This window comes from Carettochelys insculpta, chromosome 4, assembly GCF_033958435.1.
Source record: "Carettochelys insculpta isolate YL-2023 chromosome 4, ASM3395843v1, whole genome shotgun sequence".
In the NCBI taxonomy this organism is placed as follows: Eukaryota; Metazoa; Chordata; order Testudines; family Carettochelyidae; genus Carettochelys; species Carettochelys insculpta.
Window position 1 is genome coordinate 28,013,134 of NC_134140.1, and position 19,261 is coordinate 28,032,394.

Sequence of the window (19,261 nt, forward strand, 5' to 3'; positions counted from 1 at the left end):
CGTCTCTTTTCTGACTCCTTTTCAATTTAGCAACATATTTCTTGACTTGTGGGCACCAGAATTGGACCCTGTATTCCAGCTGTAGTCACACCCACACCAAACACAGCAGTAAAATAACCTCTCTACTTCCACTCGAGATCGCCCTGTTTATGTGCACCCCAGGATCACATTGGCTCTTTTGGCCATAACACTACAGTGGCAGCTCACTTTCAGCTGATTATGAACTACAACCTCCAAATCCTTTTCAGAATCATTGCTTCCCAGCATAGAGTCCCCCATTCCGCAAGTATGGCTACATTCGCTGTTCCTATGTGCATACATTTACATTGAGTAAAATGTATTTATTTGCTTGTGTTCAGTTCACCAAGCAATCCAGCTTGCTCTGAATCAGTGGCCTCTTATTATTTACCCGCTCCCCCCAATATCTGTGTCGTCTTCAAACTTATCAATGATGATTATATGTGTTAGGGTTTTGTCAGTAAATAACACCCACCTTCTTTTCTCTGCATTGGAATATTGTTATTCTACTTCTAAGCCACTTTTTTCCTTTTATTTTAGATAAAAGTAAGATATCTGATCTACCTGCATGCTCTTAAGGTCTCTGCAGTCAAGTAATTAGAAAGAGAACACACTCCACTTAAACTGTCTATAGCTGGGCTCTTATTCCCTGCTATGAAAAAATTTCTTTTGGATCAGAATCTAGACAATCTTTTTTTGATTATTTATCTAAAACTAAAAGCAGGAAATGATTCATTTGATTTCTGCCAATACTGGAGTGTTGCCACTTTTAGCTCAGGAAGAGTAGGCTTCCCTTGGCAGCCCGTGCTTGCAAGATGATGAATGAAGTTCTATGTTTAGTGCTAGCTCAAGTTTTATAGAGTCTAAAAAAGCAATCTAAACATGTTGCAAGGGGTTGAGAGGGCTTTTTAGGTAGTTGTAATATAATTTTTCATGCTGTGTCACAGCAATATCTTCAACATACATTGAGGGGACCCTTTCCAGAAAGATCTTACAGACTTGAATAAGCACTTGATGCTTATTTATTATGATAACTAATTCCCCAAAATGGGGGTCCTCTCAAATTTATAATACACAGAGAAAACCGTAAGAGGTACCTTTTTCTGTTAATCATGTAGAACCAAAGTCACATGCAAATATGTTAATGAATAAAGAGAAAAGATTTGTCTGGTATTTCTTGGTGTTTAAGGAAATAAATGAAGTTTTTCATCTAGAAAGCAAATTGATGGTAGGTTTGTCTCAAAAAGAGAGGGTCACAGACAAACCTGTCTGTAAAGAGCCGCAGGGACTTGACATGAACAATAGCTAGATAGAAATGGGACTATCTTGTTAATTATGTCCACACTCTCAAATAAGAGTTAACATTTTATTTTATACAGAATCATTTGTTTCCAATACTTCTGCTTGCTATCACTGGAGTCTCTGTGCTTTGTTAAATGAACTCACTAGATTTCACTATAAACATATCTAAGTGCTGTGTGTTAAGTGGTGCAGGGATGTGAGGTGTAAGCACCAGATAACCAAGGGGATAACTAATGTTGCATACCCTGTGAGAACTGGGGAGTGAAGAATGTAAACTTCACCGTAGAGTCAATGGTTAGCATCTCAGGGTACGTCTTCACTACTGGGAAGATTGACCCTGCCATGCTCGATCTCCTGGAGTTCGATTTAGCATGCCTGAGAGGGACCCACTGAATCAAATTTACATGGTGCCTGCATTGGTGCCAGTACTCCTTTCCCTCCCTCCCCCATTAAGAGTAAGGGAAGTTGATGGGAAAGTTTTTCCTGTCAACCTTTCACACTGTGGACAGTGGCAAAAATTGATTTTAGGTATGTCAGCTCCAGCGATGCAATTCTCGTAGCTGGATTTGTGTATCTAAAATCTATTTTTCTCCTAGAGGACATCTGGCCTTACTCTGGGAAGATCAAAGACACTGAGTGTAACAGATTTGACTGCTTGTAGTGATGCCTCCTGCTGGATGTCCTGAGAATTAGCTCTTTTCAGCTTTGGATCACCCTCCCTTTGTGATGTTTTGCCCTCAATTACATGCCTCCACCACACTAAAATCCATGTCCTTAGCTAGTACTCCATTAACCATTACTCTTTTGAATTCTTTTTGGACTCCATAAAAGCATGTTTCTCTCTGAACTGAAGTTCAGGCTGCAACAACTAGCAGGACCCACCTTCCCCTAAACAGGTGGGGGCCATGGCAAGCCTTATGTCAGGCCTGAGGATAGCATTGCAGCAGATAGAAGACCAGATGAGAGAGAAATAAGCATGCTAGGCACAAGATATTAGAAAAATTTGGTGCTTCTCTCAAACGTACCCCTTTCTGGAGGACACCTTACATAGTAACTAAGAAACTAGCCAACTTACCCTTGCAGCTACAAAAGCAAGCACTCTCATTTTGTGTTGCATCAAAAAACACTGAGAGAACAGGAAGCGCAAACTGGTGATGTTCAGTATCCATCCCAGAAGGATGCAGAACAGCATTTGGAAGTTCTCCCTACAGATTCCTGTGTCTCATAGTCAGAGACTGGTTGACGAATGAGAATTGCCAGGGTCTACTCCAGCCCTCACGATTCTGCCGTCTTCCACAAACAGACTGTTCACAAGAAACAGGCCTGTCCTCAAGGACATAAACTCTGCCCTCATTGATAATCTAGATCCAGCTACAGATGGTGTGCCCATGACTGAAAATAGCACTTGAAGGGGCAACTGAATGTGGAATCCTGTATGAATAGTAGACGACCTAAACTCTGAGGAGCTACTGTTTAAATACTTGTTTAATTGGGGCAGGAGGGGGAGAAGGTCATAATCATAATAGGTGATGCTATGTTCTTATCATAGATCCAGCTTGACTTTGTATGTTATGTGGTTGAACTTATGTCCAGAACTGCCATGTGTATAGAAGCTGGTACTTCCAGAGTCCTAACAAATCTTTGAGCATCTATAACTAAACTATTGCAATATTGATGTAGCTAGGATTGGTGATTTTGTCTACGGTTGGGCACATCTTGCTTCTCTTTTTATGTCTCAGCTCCTGTCATTTCTGGTACTGATTCACATGTCTCTCTCTGGGACACTCAGATTTTTTTCATCCCATAATGCACTACTTGGGCCTGCATCTGAAGAAGGAGATTTGCAGTTTTCTTATTTCTGTGTTCGTTGTCACTGCAAGTAATCTGAGGAGTTAAGGGACTCACTCTACCTGTTTTCTTCATGGTGGTTGCACAGAACAGAAATCATATGAAGACTGATCCACCCTAAACAAGTAAGTGCACCTATAACTCCCATACTAGTATACAAAAGGGGTTAATTCTTCATAATAATGTATTATACAGTTATAAATAAACATGCATGAAAAATAGTTGATTTTCAATAAGTAACCAATACTTACACAAAACCCTACAACATCTATTGTGCCTGGTTTTGACCCCCCTCTACATCGGTCTTACATGGAAATAATCCCACTGACTTCAAAAGATTTATATCTGTGTAAGGGAGAACAGGATCAAGTCCAATGTTTACCCAATTTCATGTTCACAGAACAAAAATCAAAATACATAAACAACGGTTGCTCTCCATTTGTGCTCCTTCAACCCTGCTCGAATGGGCAGTAAGCCAGATATACAAGGCGATCTGCTGAAAGTTTGATTTCTTCTGCTTGCTATTAACTTGGAAAGGTCTAAATTTTCATCACTGTGCTGAAAATACACTATATGGAGAAACAGATGGTAGCACTGTGCAAAGAGCAGATGTTACATTTGTGTGCAGAAAGAGCTCCAAACATTGACTCTAGCTGGGATCAGGGAATACATTTATTGGCTTCATTAAAAGTGGTCTGTAAATGCAAAGTGAGATTTTGTTAAGGGATGAGGCTGCAACTTGTGTTGTGATTTTAACACCATTTAAAATGTTGAGCAGTTTTTATGTTTTGGTTTAATTGCTGAACCAGGAATTCTGCTACCAGTGCAATCTATGACAAGGCAGAAAGGTCTAACGCAGTAAGTCACATTCTGATGATAGATAAAATTATTTTCCCCACTTTCCACAGTATTTTTGGGCTTCAGGTAAATGATTGTGGTGTGAGAAAGATCAGGCTGCGTGGTGGTTTTGTTTCATATTTGTTTTTTCTCCCCCACAAAGTAGTTATTACACAATTATGAACAGATGATATGAGATTTTCAGAGTCTGAAAGGCATACTTAAAATACCCAGCAGTCTTTCCTGACACAGTATTTTAGTTCTAATTTCTCTCTCTCAGATAACAGATTGCTTAGACAATGGGCAAAAATCAGCTCTCAGCTGTACTACTGCAAACCTACATTGCTTCATTGAAATCTGTGGAATTACGCCAGATGTACTCAGATCTAAATTAGAGCAAAATTTGTTCCTGTTTTAAACTTTAGGAAATGATTGAGTCTATGACTGTAAGCACACTCAGCCCCGGTGCTGCTATTCCACCTTCTCCTAGTAGATGTTCATTTTTAATCGTCATTCCAATTCTTTCACACGTATTTTTCCTCCTTAACCCTTATCAAAACAAGATTGATTTAAATATCTCTCCTGTAGTTTTTAATATTACTCACTGAAGTGACTGTTCGTCCCTCCCTTACACAAACTGAACATACCTACTTCCTCTTTTTCTCATAAAAAGAAAAAAATAAAGCTTTGACTGATTGATTGATGAATAGTCTCTTGCTCTCCTCCTGATCAATCATTAATTAGTTATCATTATCTGTATTGAAGTAATACCTCAGGGCCCAGTCACAGACCAGAATCCCATTATGCTTGGCACTTCACAAAGACAGTACAAAAAATGACAGACTCTGCCCCAAAGAGCTCACATCTCCCTTTACTCTTTCATGAAGTGAGTGATGTATCTTCACATAGCTAAATTGAGACATGCATAAGGTGACCATATTGCCCGATGGCAAACAGGAAACACTGGCCTTCAGGGTTGCGGGGCTGCTGTTCCATGTAAGGGCTCCTGAGCAATGGGGGCAGCTGCTGCACAGTGAGGCACCAGTGATGGAAGCTCTGCAGCCCCCTGATGAGGAGAAGTGGAGGATGGGGGCTCCACAACATCCCAGCCAGGGGCACGAGGGAATGAAGAGGCTGCTCCAGGGCAGAGCCCACCAGCATTGGGTGCTGCCTCTGTAAGGTGCCAGGGAATGGGACAGCTGCCCAGCAGAGGAGCTCCCTGGCAGCAGGGCTTGCCACCTCGAGACACCAGGCACCAGGGAACAGGAGCCCCACAAACATGGGACAGTGAGCCAACTTTCTTAAAAGAGTTGGACACCTGTGTGATAGTTTAAATAAGGGACTGTCCCAGGAAAAATGGGATGGATGGTCACCTTGGACATACAGAAACCTGGATTCCTTGTCTGAAATCCTCAGCTGTGCCAAATATCTGTAATTTGAGTACCGCGTGCAGATGTGGTCTCCTCACCTCAAAAAAGATATATTGGCATTAGAATAGGTTCAGAAAAGGGCGACTAAGATGATTAGGGGTTTGGAACGGGTCCCATATGGGGAGAGGCTAGAGAGACTGGGACTTTTCAGTCTGGAAAAGAGGCGATTGAGGGGCGATATGATAGAGGTATATAAAATCATGAATGGTGTGGAGAAAGCGAATATAGAAAAATTATTTACCTTTTCCCATAATACAAGAACTAGGGGACACCAAATGAAACTGATGGGTAGTAGGTTCAAAACTAATAAAAGGACATTTTTCTTCACACAGCGCACAGTCAACCTGTGGAACTCCTTGCCGGAGGAGGCTGTGAAGGCCAGGACTCTATTAGGGTTTAAAAAAGAGCTCGATAAATTTTTGCAGGTTAGGTCCATAAATGGCTATTAGCCAGGGGTAAAGTATGGTGCCCTAGCCTTCAGTACAAGGGCAGGAGATGGATGGCAGGAGATAAATCACTCGATCATTGTCTTCTGTTCTCCTTCTCTGGGGCACCTGGCATTGGCCACTGTCGGCAGATGGGATACTGGGCTGGATGGACCTTTGGTCTGACCCAGTATGGCCATTCTTATGTTCTTATGTTCTAATTTTAAAAAGAAGCACTGGATTTCACGCTTACAAGATTTAAACTCTTTTATTTACTGTTCTTGTGTGTTTAGTCGGTATAAAATGCAGCACCACTCCATTGCTCCAGAAGTCTCTCTGCCTCTCTCACTATTTTTCAGAAGGCTGCTCTCCTACCAGTTCAGAGTTGCATTCCTTCAATCAGATTTTCAATGCAAGTCCAGAGTTATGTGAAGAGAGACACATCAGCAAGCACTCATAAGCTTGGAATTGAACTCTGTAGGTGACAGTCAGCATAAAGGCCTGCGTCTCACTTAAGCCTTCAAAATAGGCCTTCAGCTGTGCACAGGTCTTGAGCTGATTCTCTGCACAGGGCATGAATTTTACACACTGTAATTAGTTAAGGTAAAAATTAAGAGTTCTTTAAAAACTCCAGCATGATTTTTCCCCAAAGAGTAGTATCACACAACATAAAATACAGCCATAACCTGCATTTCTTTTAACATGCTGCATCTGAGGTCTAATGCAACAAACAAACAGGATTGCTATTTACATTTCTTCTCTTTTCATCAGCAAATATAGTCTCAGCAGAGAGACTTTTCACTTTTGAAAAGGTAAAACTTTTGCTAATTAAAATGGGAAAGGAAAAGGCAAGCCCAGTTAGCATGCAAGTAAAAAATTATCTGTTCAGCTGGGACTTTCAGGAGCTTGGTGGCATCATAATGATTCATGATTATGGGGTTTACTGTCTTGAGTGGCCTCAAACATTTCCTTGTCATGTAACTTCTCCATCATAATTAAGATCCCATTTGTTTGCACATATACAGTAGTGCTGTGCAGAAACACACTTGAGACTTCTGTAAGCATAGCTCGCACTATGAAAAATTGCCATTCAATTACAGAATAAAAACTCATGTGGATGTAGTTTAATTTGAATATTGGCTTGATCCTCTCTCCTAGTGTTGCTGGCACATGAGCCTGCTTCCTCTACCTCCTCCATCAAAAGCAATCAATGTTAAGGCCACTCTTGAGGCATACTTGGCAGGAGCATGTAATCCTGATGTGAAGCTGCATTATATATTTTCCAGCAGCAACTTCTAGGTTTGTGGGTTGGCTCCTAAAGTGAGTGGACTGCTGATAGTGGGTTGTTTCTATTGATGGATGGTTATGAGGCTGCCCTGCTGCTAGATTGCACTCTGTGCCGGATTTGTTCTTTGATTCACTTACTTTTTTTAAATCATTTGCTCATATTTCCAAGTATGGGGATAATGGCCCTTGCTTAGTCTTGAAAACATCTGTAGTTGTATTTGTACTGTGAGAACCTGGTGTATCCTATAACATGAATCATTAATAATTCATCGTGACCTTTTCTGAATAAAAAACCTATTTAAATTACACCCCTGTAAATTTTCACACCTGAGAGTTCACTGGTTATCTTTATGCCACAGAATATCATTTTCTGGAAATATCTGTATTTGCCCTAGACTGCCAAAGTCCTCACTGTTTAATCAGTTTCACTGGGCATACCAGCGTTATGTTTTTAATAAGGACAAATGCAAGTGCTCACTTGGGAAGGAACAATCAGTTTCACATGTACAGAATGGGGAGAGACTGTCTAGGAACAACTACAGCAGAAAGGGATCTAGGGATTATAGTGGACCACAAGCTAAATATGAGTCAACAGTGTGATGCTGTTGCAAAAAAAGCAAACATGATTCTGGGATGCATTAACAGGTGTGTTGTGAACAAGACACAAGAAGTCATTCTTTCACTCTACGCTGCGCTGGTTAGGCCTCAGCTGGAGTATTGTGTCCAGTTCTGGGCACCGCAGTTCAAAAAAGATGTGGAGAAACTAGAGGGGGTCCAGAAAAGAGCGACAAGAATGATTAAAGGTCTAGAGAATGTGACCTATGAAAAAAGGTTGAAAGAATTGGGCTTGTTTAGTTTGGAAAAGAGAAGACTGAGGGGAGACATGATAGCGGTTTTCAGGTATCTAAAAGAGAGTCATAAGGAGGAAGGGGAGAACTTGTTCTTCTTGGCCTCTGAGGATAGAACAAGAGGCAACGGGTTTAAACTGAAGCAAGGGAGGTTTACGTGGGACATTGGGAAAAAGTTCCTAATTGTCAGGGCGGTCAAACAGTGGAATAAATTGCCAAGGGAGGTTGTGGAATCTCCATCGCTGGAGATATTTAAGAACAGGTTAGATAGATGTCTATCAGGGATGGTTTAGATAGTACTTGGTCCTGCCATTGGGGCAGGGGGCTGGACTCAATGGCCTCTCGAGGTCCCTTCCAGTCCTAGTGTTCTATGATTCTCTGTTGGTAACATACGGTTGGTCCATATATTTGCAAGTCTATTTCCCGCAGTGGACTGGTGCTCTCTTGAATTGTACCTTTCCTCCAAGAACAGGGTTTGAGCTAGGGGTGTAATTCCTCACTGAAGGAGATAGAGTTGCATTACTACTAATCTTGCTAGTACACTGAACAGAGAAGTAACAGAGAGAAAGCCATGCTAGTCTATATAGTAGCAAAACACAAAAAGCAGAAGGTTGTGTCAGTGGCATGAGGAGTTAGCTGCCTCGGGGCAGGCCTCAGCCCTGCACATATGCAGTGCAGCTAGCTCCTCCTGCCGCTCATTTCTCTACAGCTATGTAGGAGCAGGTATGTCTCCTCGAAAGGGAAATGACAACCCAGCTCAAAATGCTGATACACCATATGCCTACTCTGAAATCAGGAACTATGTCTGCAGCAAATGTAGATACACCCAAGCAGGTATTGATAGAGACTGGTCAAACCAAGGTGGAGTAATCAGAGCTGTGGTGCCTCAGGTGCACAAAGGCACAGGCTAGCCTCACCCAGCCAGGACCCTGGCTGTCCACTGAGCACTTGGGACGTTTTGCCTTGTCTTCATTTCTGTTGCTGCTCAGGCTAGGTCTGATCACAGTTTTCTCAGGTATGCCAGCACGCAGAGCATTCACACCCCACAGCTGCAGCACTGATGTGCGTTAATTAACAAAGCTCCCTCACGAGATGAAAATGTATTCTAATTACACGCAGACACACAGAACAGCTAAAAGCACAGTAATAAATTAAGAATTAAGGTTGCTGGGTGCAGTTTGGCCACCTTGTATCCATGCATTATGAGACAGTTGCCAAATACGTGATCACATATTATTTTTCCACAGCACCCCACTGTGTTCCGTGCAGGGACAAGGCAATCTTTACTTGATGAACAACTAGCCAATGTTTTATTTTCTCCTTATTGCTCAATGTGTGGCCGCAGCCTAATTTATCCAAACCTTGCTCTCATAGACTTTTCTATAGAGCCCATCACTGCAGCATTGGAGAGAGTTATAAATCAATCTCCACAGTGCCCTTGTGAGGTCAGGAGGTATTATGATTCCCATTTTACAGATGGAAAACTGAGGCACAGAGCAGTTCATGTTGGAAATGTCCACTCATGTGGGGGGCCCAACCTGAGGTGCATTTGCCTGTTTTTTCAGAGATTTTTGCGTTATACAGCTCAGCATTTCTCAATTTAGTTATCATTGTGAGGCACATGTGCCACCCATAATGTGTATCTTGGGCCACATGGCAGCCCCAGACTCCCAACCTTGCACAGCAAGATGGCAGTCCCAGACATCCCTCCCAATAGGTCTGCATGGCAGCCTTGGACTCTGAACCCCATGGGGTTGGACAGGAGCCTCAGAGCCTCAGGAGCCTTTTGTGCAGTTGCCCTCGTATATGACTCCTTTGCGCCTGGCAGCTGCCTCATCAAACTCCATGCCCCAGCTGTGCAGGGCCAGCCAGTTGTCCCTGATTACACTGAATCCCAGTCATAGTCAGCTAGCTGTCTGCCTACCTGCCAACTCTGGACTCCTGCTGCTAGTCATCTTCCCTCGAGCTTGTGAGGCAGGGTGACAGCCCCAAACCCACCACCCTGCAGGGCTAACCAGGAGTTCCAGAGCTTCAACTTCAGCTATGCAGCTGCACAGACCCCTAGAGCTCACTACGCCAGAGCAGCAACCCCAGATCCTGGAGCTTGTGGGGCTGACTCCAGAGCTCACTGGTAGCCACAGCCTTGGACTTAATGGGGCCCAGGAGCCTTTAGAGCCATTGTTGAGAGCCATTGATCTAGCTTTTCACATGTTCAGAGCACAGCTCCCATTGACATCAACTGCAGTTGTGAGTATTTAGCACTTTGACAGATCCCAGGGTATCAAGCTGGGCACCCAGGGAACACTCAATTAGTTACCCCATGTAGGGAACACACAATTACTGACCAACTGGGAAAAGTTTGGTTTAAGCCACTTGCCCAGAAAAAAACAGTATGTGATCATATAATTAAAGATGGCAAAAGAATTCATATGCATGAGAGTGATAAATTAAAGCTGTATGGAATGAACAAGGAAAGAACCAACTTACAAAATGCATGATCTACTTGTGCACTTTGACAGCAGTGGAAGAGAAAGCCAAATAAAGTGTTCGTATTGAATAGTTCACCTCACTATAATGTTAAGTGACAAATATCATTACAAGAGTAACATGGATCCAACGGGTTTTTATGTGAAAAAATCTTTCCTCCATCATCATATTTCTACAGGCTGCCAGTGAAAAGTCAACCAAAATGAATAGCACACAAAAGTGATGTAATGATGGTGGTCAGCTGTTCATAAGTCAGATGTGAATTCATAAAAGGAAAACACGTTTGTAGATTAAGGTTTTGCTAGTTGCATTACCATCTAATACATACAAAAGCTAGACAAGAGAGCTGCAGGAAATACCTATAGGTGTACCTGTACAATTAAAATCATGCTGGCAATTTTTTATACAAAAGTCCCAGTTGAATTCTGCATGCAGATTGATGGGTGGATATGGCGCCAGAGTGTTTACAAAGGAAAAAAAAAGAGCAGGTTAAAAAAAAAGAGAAGCAGGAGCATTTTTAGAAATACTAAGACTCCCCTGGAAAATGAAAAAGCTAGAACTGCGGGAGTGGTGTAGTCTAGGGTTAGAGATGCTGTGAGATGCATTCTGAATAATTTCTTGGCATTCTGTACAGTACATTAATTATTGCTGTAAAGAAATCTGAGGAATAGAATGCCTTCAGTGTCAGGGACTCATTTCAAAATCAATGGCTGAAATTCCCAGGCGCTGGCTTTCAAGGCTTACATGGGGAAAACTGTTGCAGTAGAACTGTTATATATCAGTCAGTAGTTCAACTGTAAACCAAATCTCAAAAGGAAGAAGAGAGAACTCAAGCTGATGTGTAACAGCATGAGTGTGGAAGTTAGGTCAGGGCATACATTACTGAAGCTTCATTTAGGGTAGAAACAGACACAGGGAAATACTCTTCTTGCCCACTAAAGCACTTCACGTTTTCACAGTGTGAATTTACACAAATATTTACTTAATGAACTATAGCAGTAGCAGTTAATATCTGTTGCATGCCAGCAGCAAAAACAAAAGGGTAGCATGGACTGAATGAACACTTCAAATAATCTGACTGGCTACATTCACATTTTATTTATTATTTTCAACTGTCCTATCTGCCATTCTTATTTTTCACAACAAGCATTTGACAAAAGCAGAAACCTAAAATTATACAATCCCATGGCAGGTTTGTTAAGAACAGAACAGTCGGATGTGGAGAAAACGTCAGGTGTAACAATGAACAGCAAATGCTCAGTGGTGCAAAAAGCATTTTCAAATAGCATATTGGCAAATATGTCTCTTTACATAAAGGGCTTTACTTTTGTGTACCTCAGAAGTAGCATACAGTACAAGAGTGTGACACATAACACTCTCTTTGTTATCAGGGATAAGGCCATGGGTACAGGCCCTTGAGAACTGCCATTTTCTCTCTCCATATGCAAGCAAAACACCAACACCATTTACAGTTCAATGTTTTCAAGACTCACACATCTGAACTGATACCCGCCTGAAGAGCATATACAGGCCACAGACAGGGCATCTGGACCTATGAGATATGTTCCTGCCTTAGCTGTGTATTACTCACTACAGCTGTGTCTACACTGGCACAAGTCTTCGAAATAGCCATGCTAATGGTCATTTCAAAGATTACTAATGAGGCGCTGAATTGAATATTCAGTGCCCTATTAGCATTAGGACGCTTCCAGCCGTGGCGCTTCGAAAGCACCTCTTTCGAACACCCACAGCTCGGCATGCATACACGGGGATCCTTTTTCGAAGTACTCTGCACATTTCGAAATCCCCTGATTCATCTCAGCTGAACAAAATAAGGCAATTTTGAAATGTGCAGAGTTCTTTCGAAAAGGACCTCCGTGTAGCCACGCCTAGCCACAGTCGTTCGAAAGCAGCACTTTCAAAGCACTGTGGCCGGAAGTGTCCTAATGCTAATACTGCGCTGAATATTCAATTCAGTGCCTCATTAGTAATCTTCGAAATGGCCATTAGCATGGCTATTTCAAAGACTTGTGCCGGTGTAGACACAGCCTATGGGACTAATACAAAACCCATGGAAATCAATGAGAATCCTGCCATTGACTTAACTGGGCTTTGGACTGTGCATTATGCACCCAGATCTGGACCTATAGAAGAACTCCAATTGTCCACACTAGATGCAGAATCAGGCTTTATGTGACTTTGACCTAATCATTCCAGCCTAAATTTCCAAAAGTGACTGACTGATGATGCCCAATTTAAGGCATCTGAAATAACCCAGATTTTCAGATGGCTGCTGACTTGATCTCAGGTTGTGCACGCAGAACCTGAGGCACCCAGAATCTCTAACTGCTTTTGAGATGCACAATGTTATACCCCACTCCTATGAAGTGCTAAGCAATATAGCCAATGGAACTTGGCATCACTCTGGAGACTGCAAAAGATCTAACATTTCAAACTTCAGAAGCAAAAATAATCTAAGCTAATTATTGCTTGTAAAGCACCTGAAATCCCTTGATTGAAAGACTCTAATGAAAACTTTTAAATTATTAAATTATTATTAATACTGTTATTATTCAGTGAGAGAGATCGTGCAAAGTTTCTTCTGCTGTTTCAGAGAGCTTGCATTCTCTGATCATTTTTAAAGCAGATTTAATGGGCCCGACTACCTTACGTTATTTCTAGTGCACACAACTCAGAACAACTGTAAAATGCTGATGCTTTAAAAAGAATAAACATTGCAGATAACACAAAGAATGGTTTACATCTGGCAGACAGATTTCTTCAGGTGAGCTGATCTAAATGTCTCACAGGTAAAATGCTGGCTAGTCAATATTGATTTAAGAAAATATGTTGAAAATATGTATGGAGCATTTTTGTTAAACTCTTTGATATCTGTGACTCTAAAAGGCCTATTTTTTCCTGAGATACTGTACAACTGAATGTACCTATTCTCCAGGTCCCAATGACTGGGATTTATCTTAGTCTCTAATAGAAAACAGAGTTGTTTTTATAAACCAAGGTGTACGCTGACTCTTTCATGCTATACATCTTTCTACTCCTGTGGTCAAGTACCTTGCAGTTATTATCACTTATTTGTTCAAGTGGTGAGGAAATATTAAATATCACAAGTTCTCAGCAGAGACTGGACAGTAATTATCAACAGATGGCTGGCAATAGTGGGAGAGAGGGAGAGAAAGCAAGAGAGAGAGAAAGTTCTTCCTCCCAGAAAAAATTGCAGGAAGTCCTGGGCAACTCACTGGTCACACCTCTGGTTAGGATCAGATTCATGTTAACTACCTTATTCTCCCCCACTTTTCACATTACCTGAACTCACACTTACAGAACTGTCATGAAGTGTTACAGGTCAGGCACAAAAGCTGCACCTTTAGCCTTAGGAAAAAAATTTCATAACACAAAACAACAAATCAAGTCTCGGGTAACTGGGCAAAGAGCATTTTTCAGTCTGGCCTAACTTCCAACATGAAAACAAAAAAGTAGTCACGTAGCACTTTAAAGGCTAACAAAATAATTTCTTATGTGATGAGCTTTCGTGGGACAGAGCCACTTCTTCAGACCGTAGCCATAGCAGAACAGACTCAATATTTAAGGCACAGAGAACCAAAAATAGTAATCAAAGTTGACAAATCACAAAAGAAATTATCAAGATGAGCAAATCAGAGAGTAGCAGGGCGGAAGTGGGGGAGTCAAGAATTAGATTAAGCCAAGTATGCAAAAGAACCCCTATTATGACCCAATATAAGTGTATCTTAAATGATTAACACTAACCTCCTGCAGAAGCAAGAGAGGTTTAAGATGTTCAGCTGGAGTGGATTAAATCATAGGTCCACTGAAGCTGGTTATGAAACTACAACAATCTAGAACAGTTGGAGAGTTCCCTCATTATGTTCAATAACTTGGTTTACAGGTGAAAAGTTTCACAAGAGGAACTGTTATATGCTGCCTTATCTACTTTACAAATCAATTCGCTGGTTATTTTTAAGCCTGTTTGGAAACCTTAGCAGAAATGAAAGTCAGTGGTGGGTCCTTTGGCTAGCTGGAAGAAATGGGGTTGCTACCCTGGCACACACCCCTCCAGGGCTTCTACAGCAATTTTTTGCAGAAAAGAAAGGAGGGGGAAGTTTATCTGGATGAAGGAACGAGTAACAGGAAATGGCCAGATGGCCACACATGGGTTGAGGAGGTACCGCCATTCCAGGTGATTGGAAGATCGCTGAGAGATATTTATACCTTGGGCAGTTCCAGAGAAGACCTCTTTCTCTGTCAATCGGATCAGTCTGACAACAGTAATTAAATGAATTCTTGTCATAATGTTCACTCTATCTCTTCTTTGAGCCTTATTCAACAACACATGGCTCTGCAGAAGCCCACAAAAGGACACAGAAGTCCCACCAAAATGGTTCTTAAGATTAAATCCAGTGGGTCTGTTACAAGCTTCAGCAGAGTGAAATGCCAGGTGTATTTTCCTTTATTAAATCAGGTCCTTCATTTATGTGGTATGCAAAAGGAGAGAAAAGCTTTAGAATGCTATAGGAAGAGTTCCATCATTTAAAAGACATGAACAAATATTTCTGCTGGAACATTATGATAGCACCTGCATTTGCTGATGCCAAGCCTTAGACTGGACAGATTTCTGACATCTATCAATAAAATGGTTTCTGTTAAATTAGATTTTTGAATGTTTCACAGCAATATTCATTCCCACTTTTTTCTAGCTGTAATAACCTCTAATGAAATGCAAACAGAATTTTAAAAAATCAGCATTTTACCTTAGTTGATGCAATAAAAGAAATTTTGCATGTTTGTGTATAAAAAAAACTTGTGTGCTTTTAAAGTATTCTTTAATCACTTCATTTAGTATTTTTACACGTGTTCCAATAAAAAGTCCATCCAATGAATTCCCTTCTGAAAACACTAGAAACCTGGAAGCTGAAGGTCCAGATGATTAATTAAAAGGCTGGTTGTACTAAAGCAGGGAGGGTGGCATAGCTTGAGTAAATGTAAGAAGTATCAGATAAAGAGCTGCACATTCTGGAATTTATGCAAACACTTCGGACACACAGATGTGTGCGCGTGCGCGCGCGTGCACACACACACACACACACTCCCTCTCTCCCCCTGAAATGAATTTGGATTAGAATTGGCCCAAATCTCTGCCTGAGGCCAACCAGCCCTGTCTGGAAGCCTATTCGTTTTCACATAAAATAGTAATGATGAATAAAATATTTGGAGGCCCTCCAATGCCTCACACAGCATATTTTCTGTTCTCTTCCCCACACATATGCACAAACTTGCTCTGGCTACCTAGTCCCTCTTCTTCCCACCTCTTCACTCAGGTAATATATTTGTGCTGTGAATGAAAAGTGATGTTTTCTAAGTGCAAAGAAAATCAAAGTCTGTTCACCTTCTCTGTGGGTGTAAAATGTCATAATCCAAACAAAGAGCCATGATAGAAGCTTCCTCTGCCGAATAGGGCACATGGCTGGGAGCCAGGTCACCTGGGTTCTTATCCGATTTCTCCCTTTAATTTATATAATCTTGTGCACTTACGTTATCTGTTGCCTCATCTTGCCATTTATTATAAGCTGGATAAAACTCTGATATCTGTGGATGTCGAGAGCTATATAAGCACCATTATTTTTACTGCTTTATATTCCCCTATAAGTCCCCCGTGTCTTAGATGCTGCCTTATCTACTTTACAGATCAGTTATCTGGTTATTTTTAAGCCTGTTTGGAAACCTTAGCAGAAATGAAAGTCAGCGGTAGGTCCTTTGGCTGGCTGGAAGAAATAAGGTTGTTACCCCTGCACACACCCCTCCAGGGCTTCCTCTGCAATTTTTGCAGAAAGAAAAGGAGGGGGAAGGTTTATCTGGATGAAGCAAGGAGTAGCAGGAAATGTCCAGATGGCCACAGATGGGTTGGGGAGGCACTGTCTTTCCAGGTGATCAGAAGATTGGTTGGAGACCCCCATGTCTTAAACTCAATGGCCGTGGCTACACTAGTCCCCACCTTTTGAAAGGGGTATGCTAATAAGCCACTTTGGCAGATGCTAATAAGGCACTGCCATGAATATGCAGCACCTCATTAGCATAATGGTGGCTGCGCACATTTCAAAAGCACTGCTTTCGAAACACATGCTGCTTGTGTAGGCAGGGGCCTTTCAAAAGGACCCTCGCACTTAGAAAACCCCTTCTTCCCATTTGGTTTTGGGAAGAAGGAGCTTTCGAAATCCAGGGGATCCTTTCAAAAGGCTCCCGACTATACGGGTGGCATGCATTTCAAAACTGGCAGTTTCAAAGCCCATGCAGCTGCCCTTATGCTGATGAAGTGCTTCATATTCTGAAGTGCCATGTTACCATAGCCCTTCCAAAAGGAGGAGCTAGTGTGACCACCTCCCAGAAGTATTTACATGTGCAGCCACCATGTACTTAGGTACACAAATCAGAGCTGTAGGACAGGCATGTGTGCACATTATTGCTCAGTTTGCATGCACAATTGAGAGCATGTTGTTTGGAAACGTTTCCCTAACAATTGTTTTTCTGCTATTTGCACTGTTTTGGCATAAAAACCAAATTTAAATAGAATACACCCCAGTTACAACAGAAAAAGGAAATTTAGAAAACATGGAAGAACAAATGGTTTTGTATACTCAATGTTATACATCTATCTCAGCTAGCAGCATACTTGTGTATGGTACTGATGTGTCTAGGATTTGAGCCCTGATGATAGTCCTGCTGCTTGAAAAAATATATGCCAACCAAAAGCAAATTTTATAGTATGTTATTTTAGTGTCAGGATTATTTCACATAGAATGGTAGTTATAAAAGTTAAGGCACAAATACTGAACTGAAAGTAAATGAAAACTCTTTATTATATAAATGTGAAGTTGAACTCACTAAACAATCTCCAGACTCAAGGCATAAGTTTAATTATTCTACTGTGACTCCTGTCCATACTTGATTTTCCTTGATATATTTCAGTGAACTGACAAATTAGCATGTATGACATCACTCTCTATTGAGTAGAATCATGGGTTTACCAGCTATAAGTCACAGACTCTGTATTTCCAGAAGTAGCGAGATTATTTTACATAGCACAGAAGATACTGGTCGCTACTTTTAGAGCTCCAAATAGTAACATGAAGTGCTGGGCAACTGAATTTGTGACATCTCTTGCTGCAGAATAGATCTTCACTAACAGTAAAGGAGCTGTTCTTATTTTAAAATGGCTTTGGCAATTTTTCTTAAAACAGTTGATGGTGGATAATATGCATTTGAACTTTCGTATGAATAATAGGTAAACTTACTGCAACCAGGATCTTGTGCTGTCTTGATCCTACTGCATTTCCTTGGACATCTGACTTTTTCTCTGTGTGGGCTACCAACAGTTCTGTTTATCTGTGATCAAAAAAATAGTAGCTAAATAACATAAACATCTACTCCTTCCCATACAAGACACAGGCTACACTGTGTAGCTGCTGGACAGGAGGTTTCATTATGGCTGCCAATATTTTATTTGTCCCTACCCCTGAAAAGGTGACTCTTTCTTTAACCAATAGCAATCTCTTTCCCTGTGCACTGAAAATCTACCACTGTACTTTCTTCTATTCCCAGGGTGGATATTAATGACTGTTCTTCATCACAGAGAGAAAACTTCTTCTGAGTTTGATCATATTCCAGTGCAACAAGTAACAGCACTTACCAGGGACTTAAACTTCAATCTTTTGAGGCTCAGAGATGACCCACTGAAACTGGCAAGCCTTTGGGCCAGCTCGCTAACTTTAATGAATGAATCATTTCTGAAGTATTCAAGAGAGAGAAGGGGAAATAAAGAGCTCTCATGTGTGTTGCGCTTAGGGAAGAAAGGACTTTCTGTTACAGGGCACAGACATACAATCTAATTTTCAGTGGGTATACAGTAACAGGTCTAACATGATTCCTCATTAATAGAGAACAGTAAAGAACACAATTCCTTGGCAAGTTTAAACACACACACAAACACACATGCACACACGCGCGCGCACGCACACGCACACACACACACAAAATGACTGGCAGTCACAATGTGGTATTATCAGAGTGAGCGGCATTAATCATTTTAATGGCCAATCTGTTAAAAAGAAGTTCTAACTGATTACTGGTGTAAAAGAAAATAAACACTGCACATACAAATCTTATTTCCAGAAAACCTGAATCACTTTTGTCAGGTATTTAACTTAAACCAGCAAAGCAGACCATCAAGGAGGCAGTATTTAAATGGATGCCTGCAGCGATGGGCAGTCAATGGCCTCTTTATTTGTTAAAGATGGATTATTTTAAATAAATTACAGAGCACTTCCACTGAATAAACAGAGTCTCAGTGGCTGTGGCATGCTATACATGCTTAATTGAGCCACAGAAATCCTAAATGACTACTGAGCTGTGTAATCGCCTTTGATTTTGCTGATAGGACCTGATTCTTCAGGCAAAAACCAACCCATTGAAGGCTGAAAAGAACTCTACCTTGAGGAAAATAGAAAGTTTAATCTGGGCTACAGACTTATAGTATTTCAGAAACCACAAGGATGGAGCATTCCAATAACGGAGCACAATGCAGCTTCACAAGTGAATGATCTGCATGTCATTTTTATTTGAGCTCAAGATGTGAAATGTCCAAAATGTTTATGTTGTATAAGCCCACTTAAACATTACAAAGTGCAACAGAACTGTTGGCAAAATAAAAAGTATAACTTTTTTCAATCTCCCTTACTGTCTTGTTGCA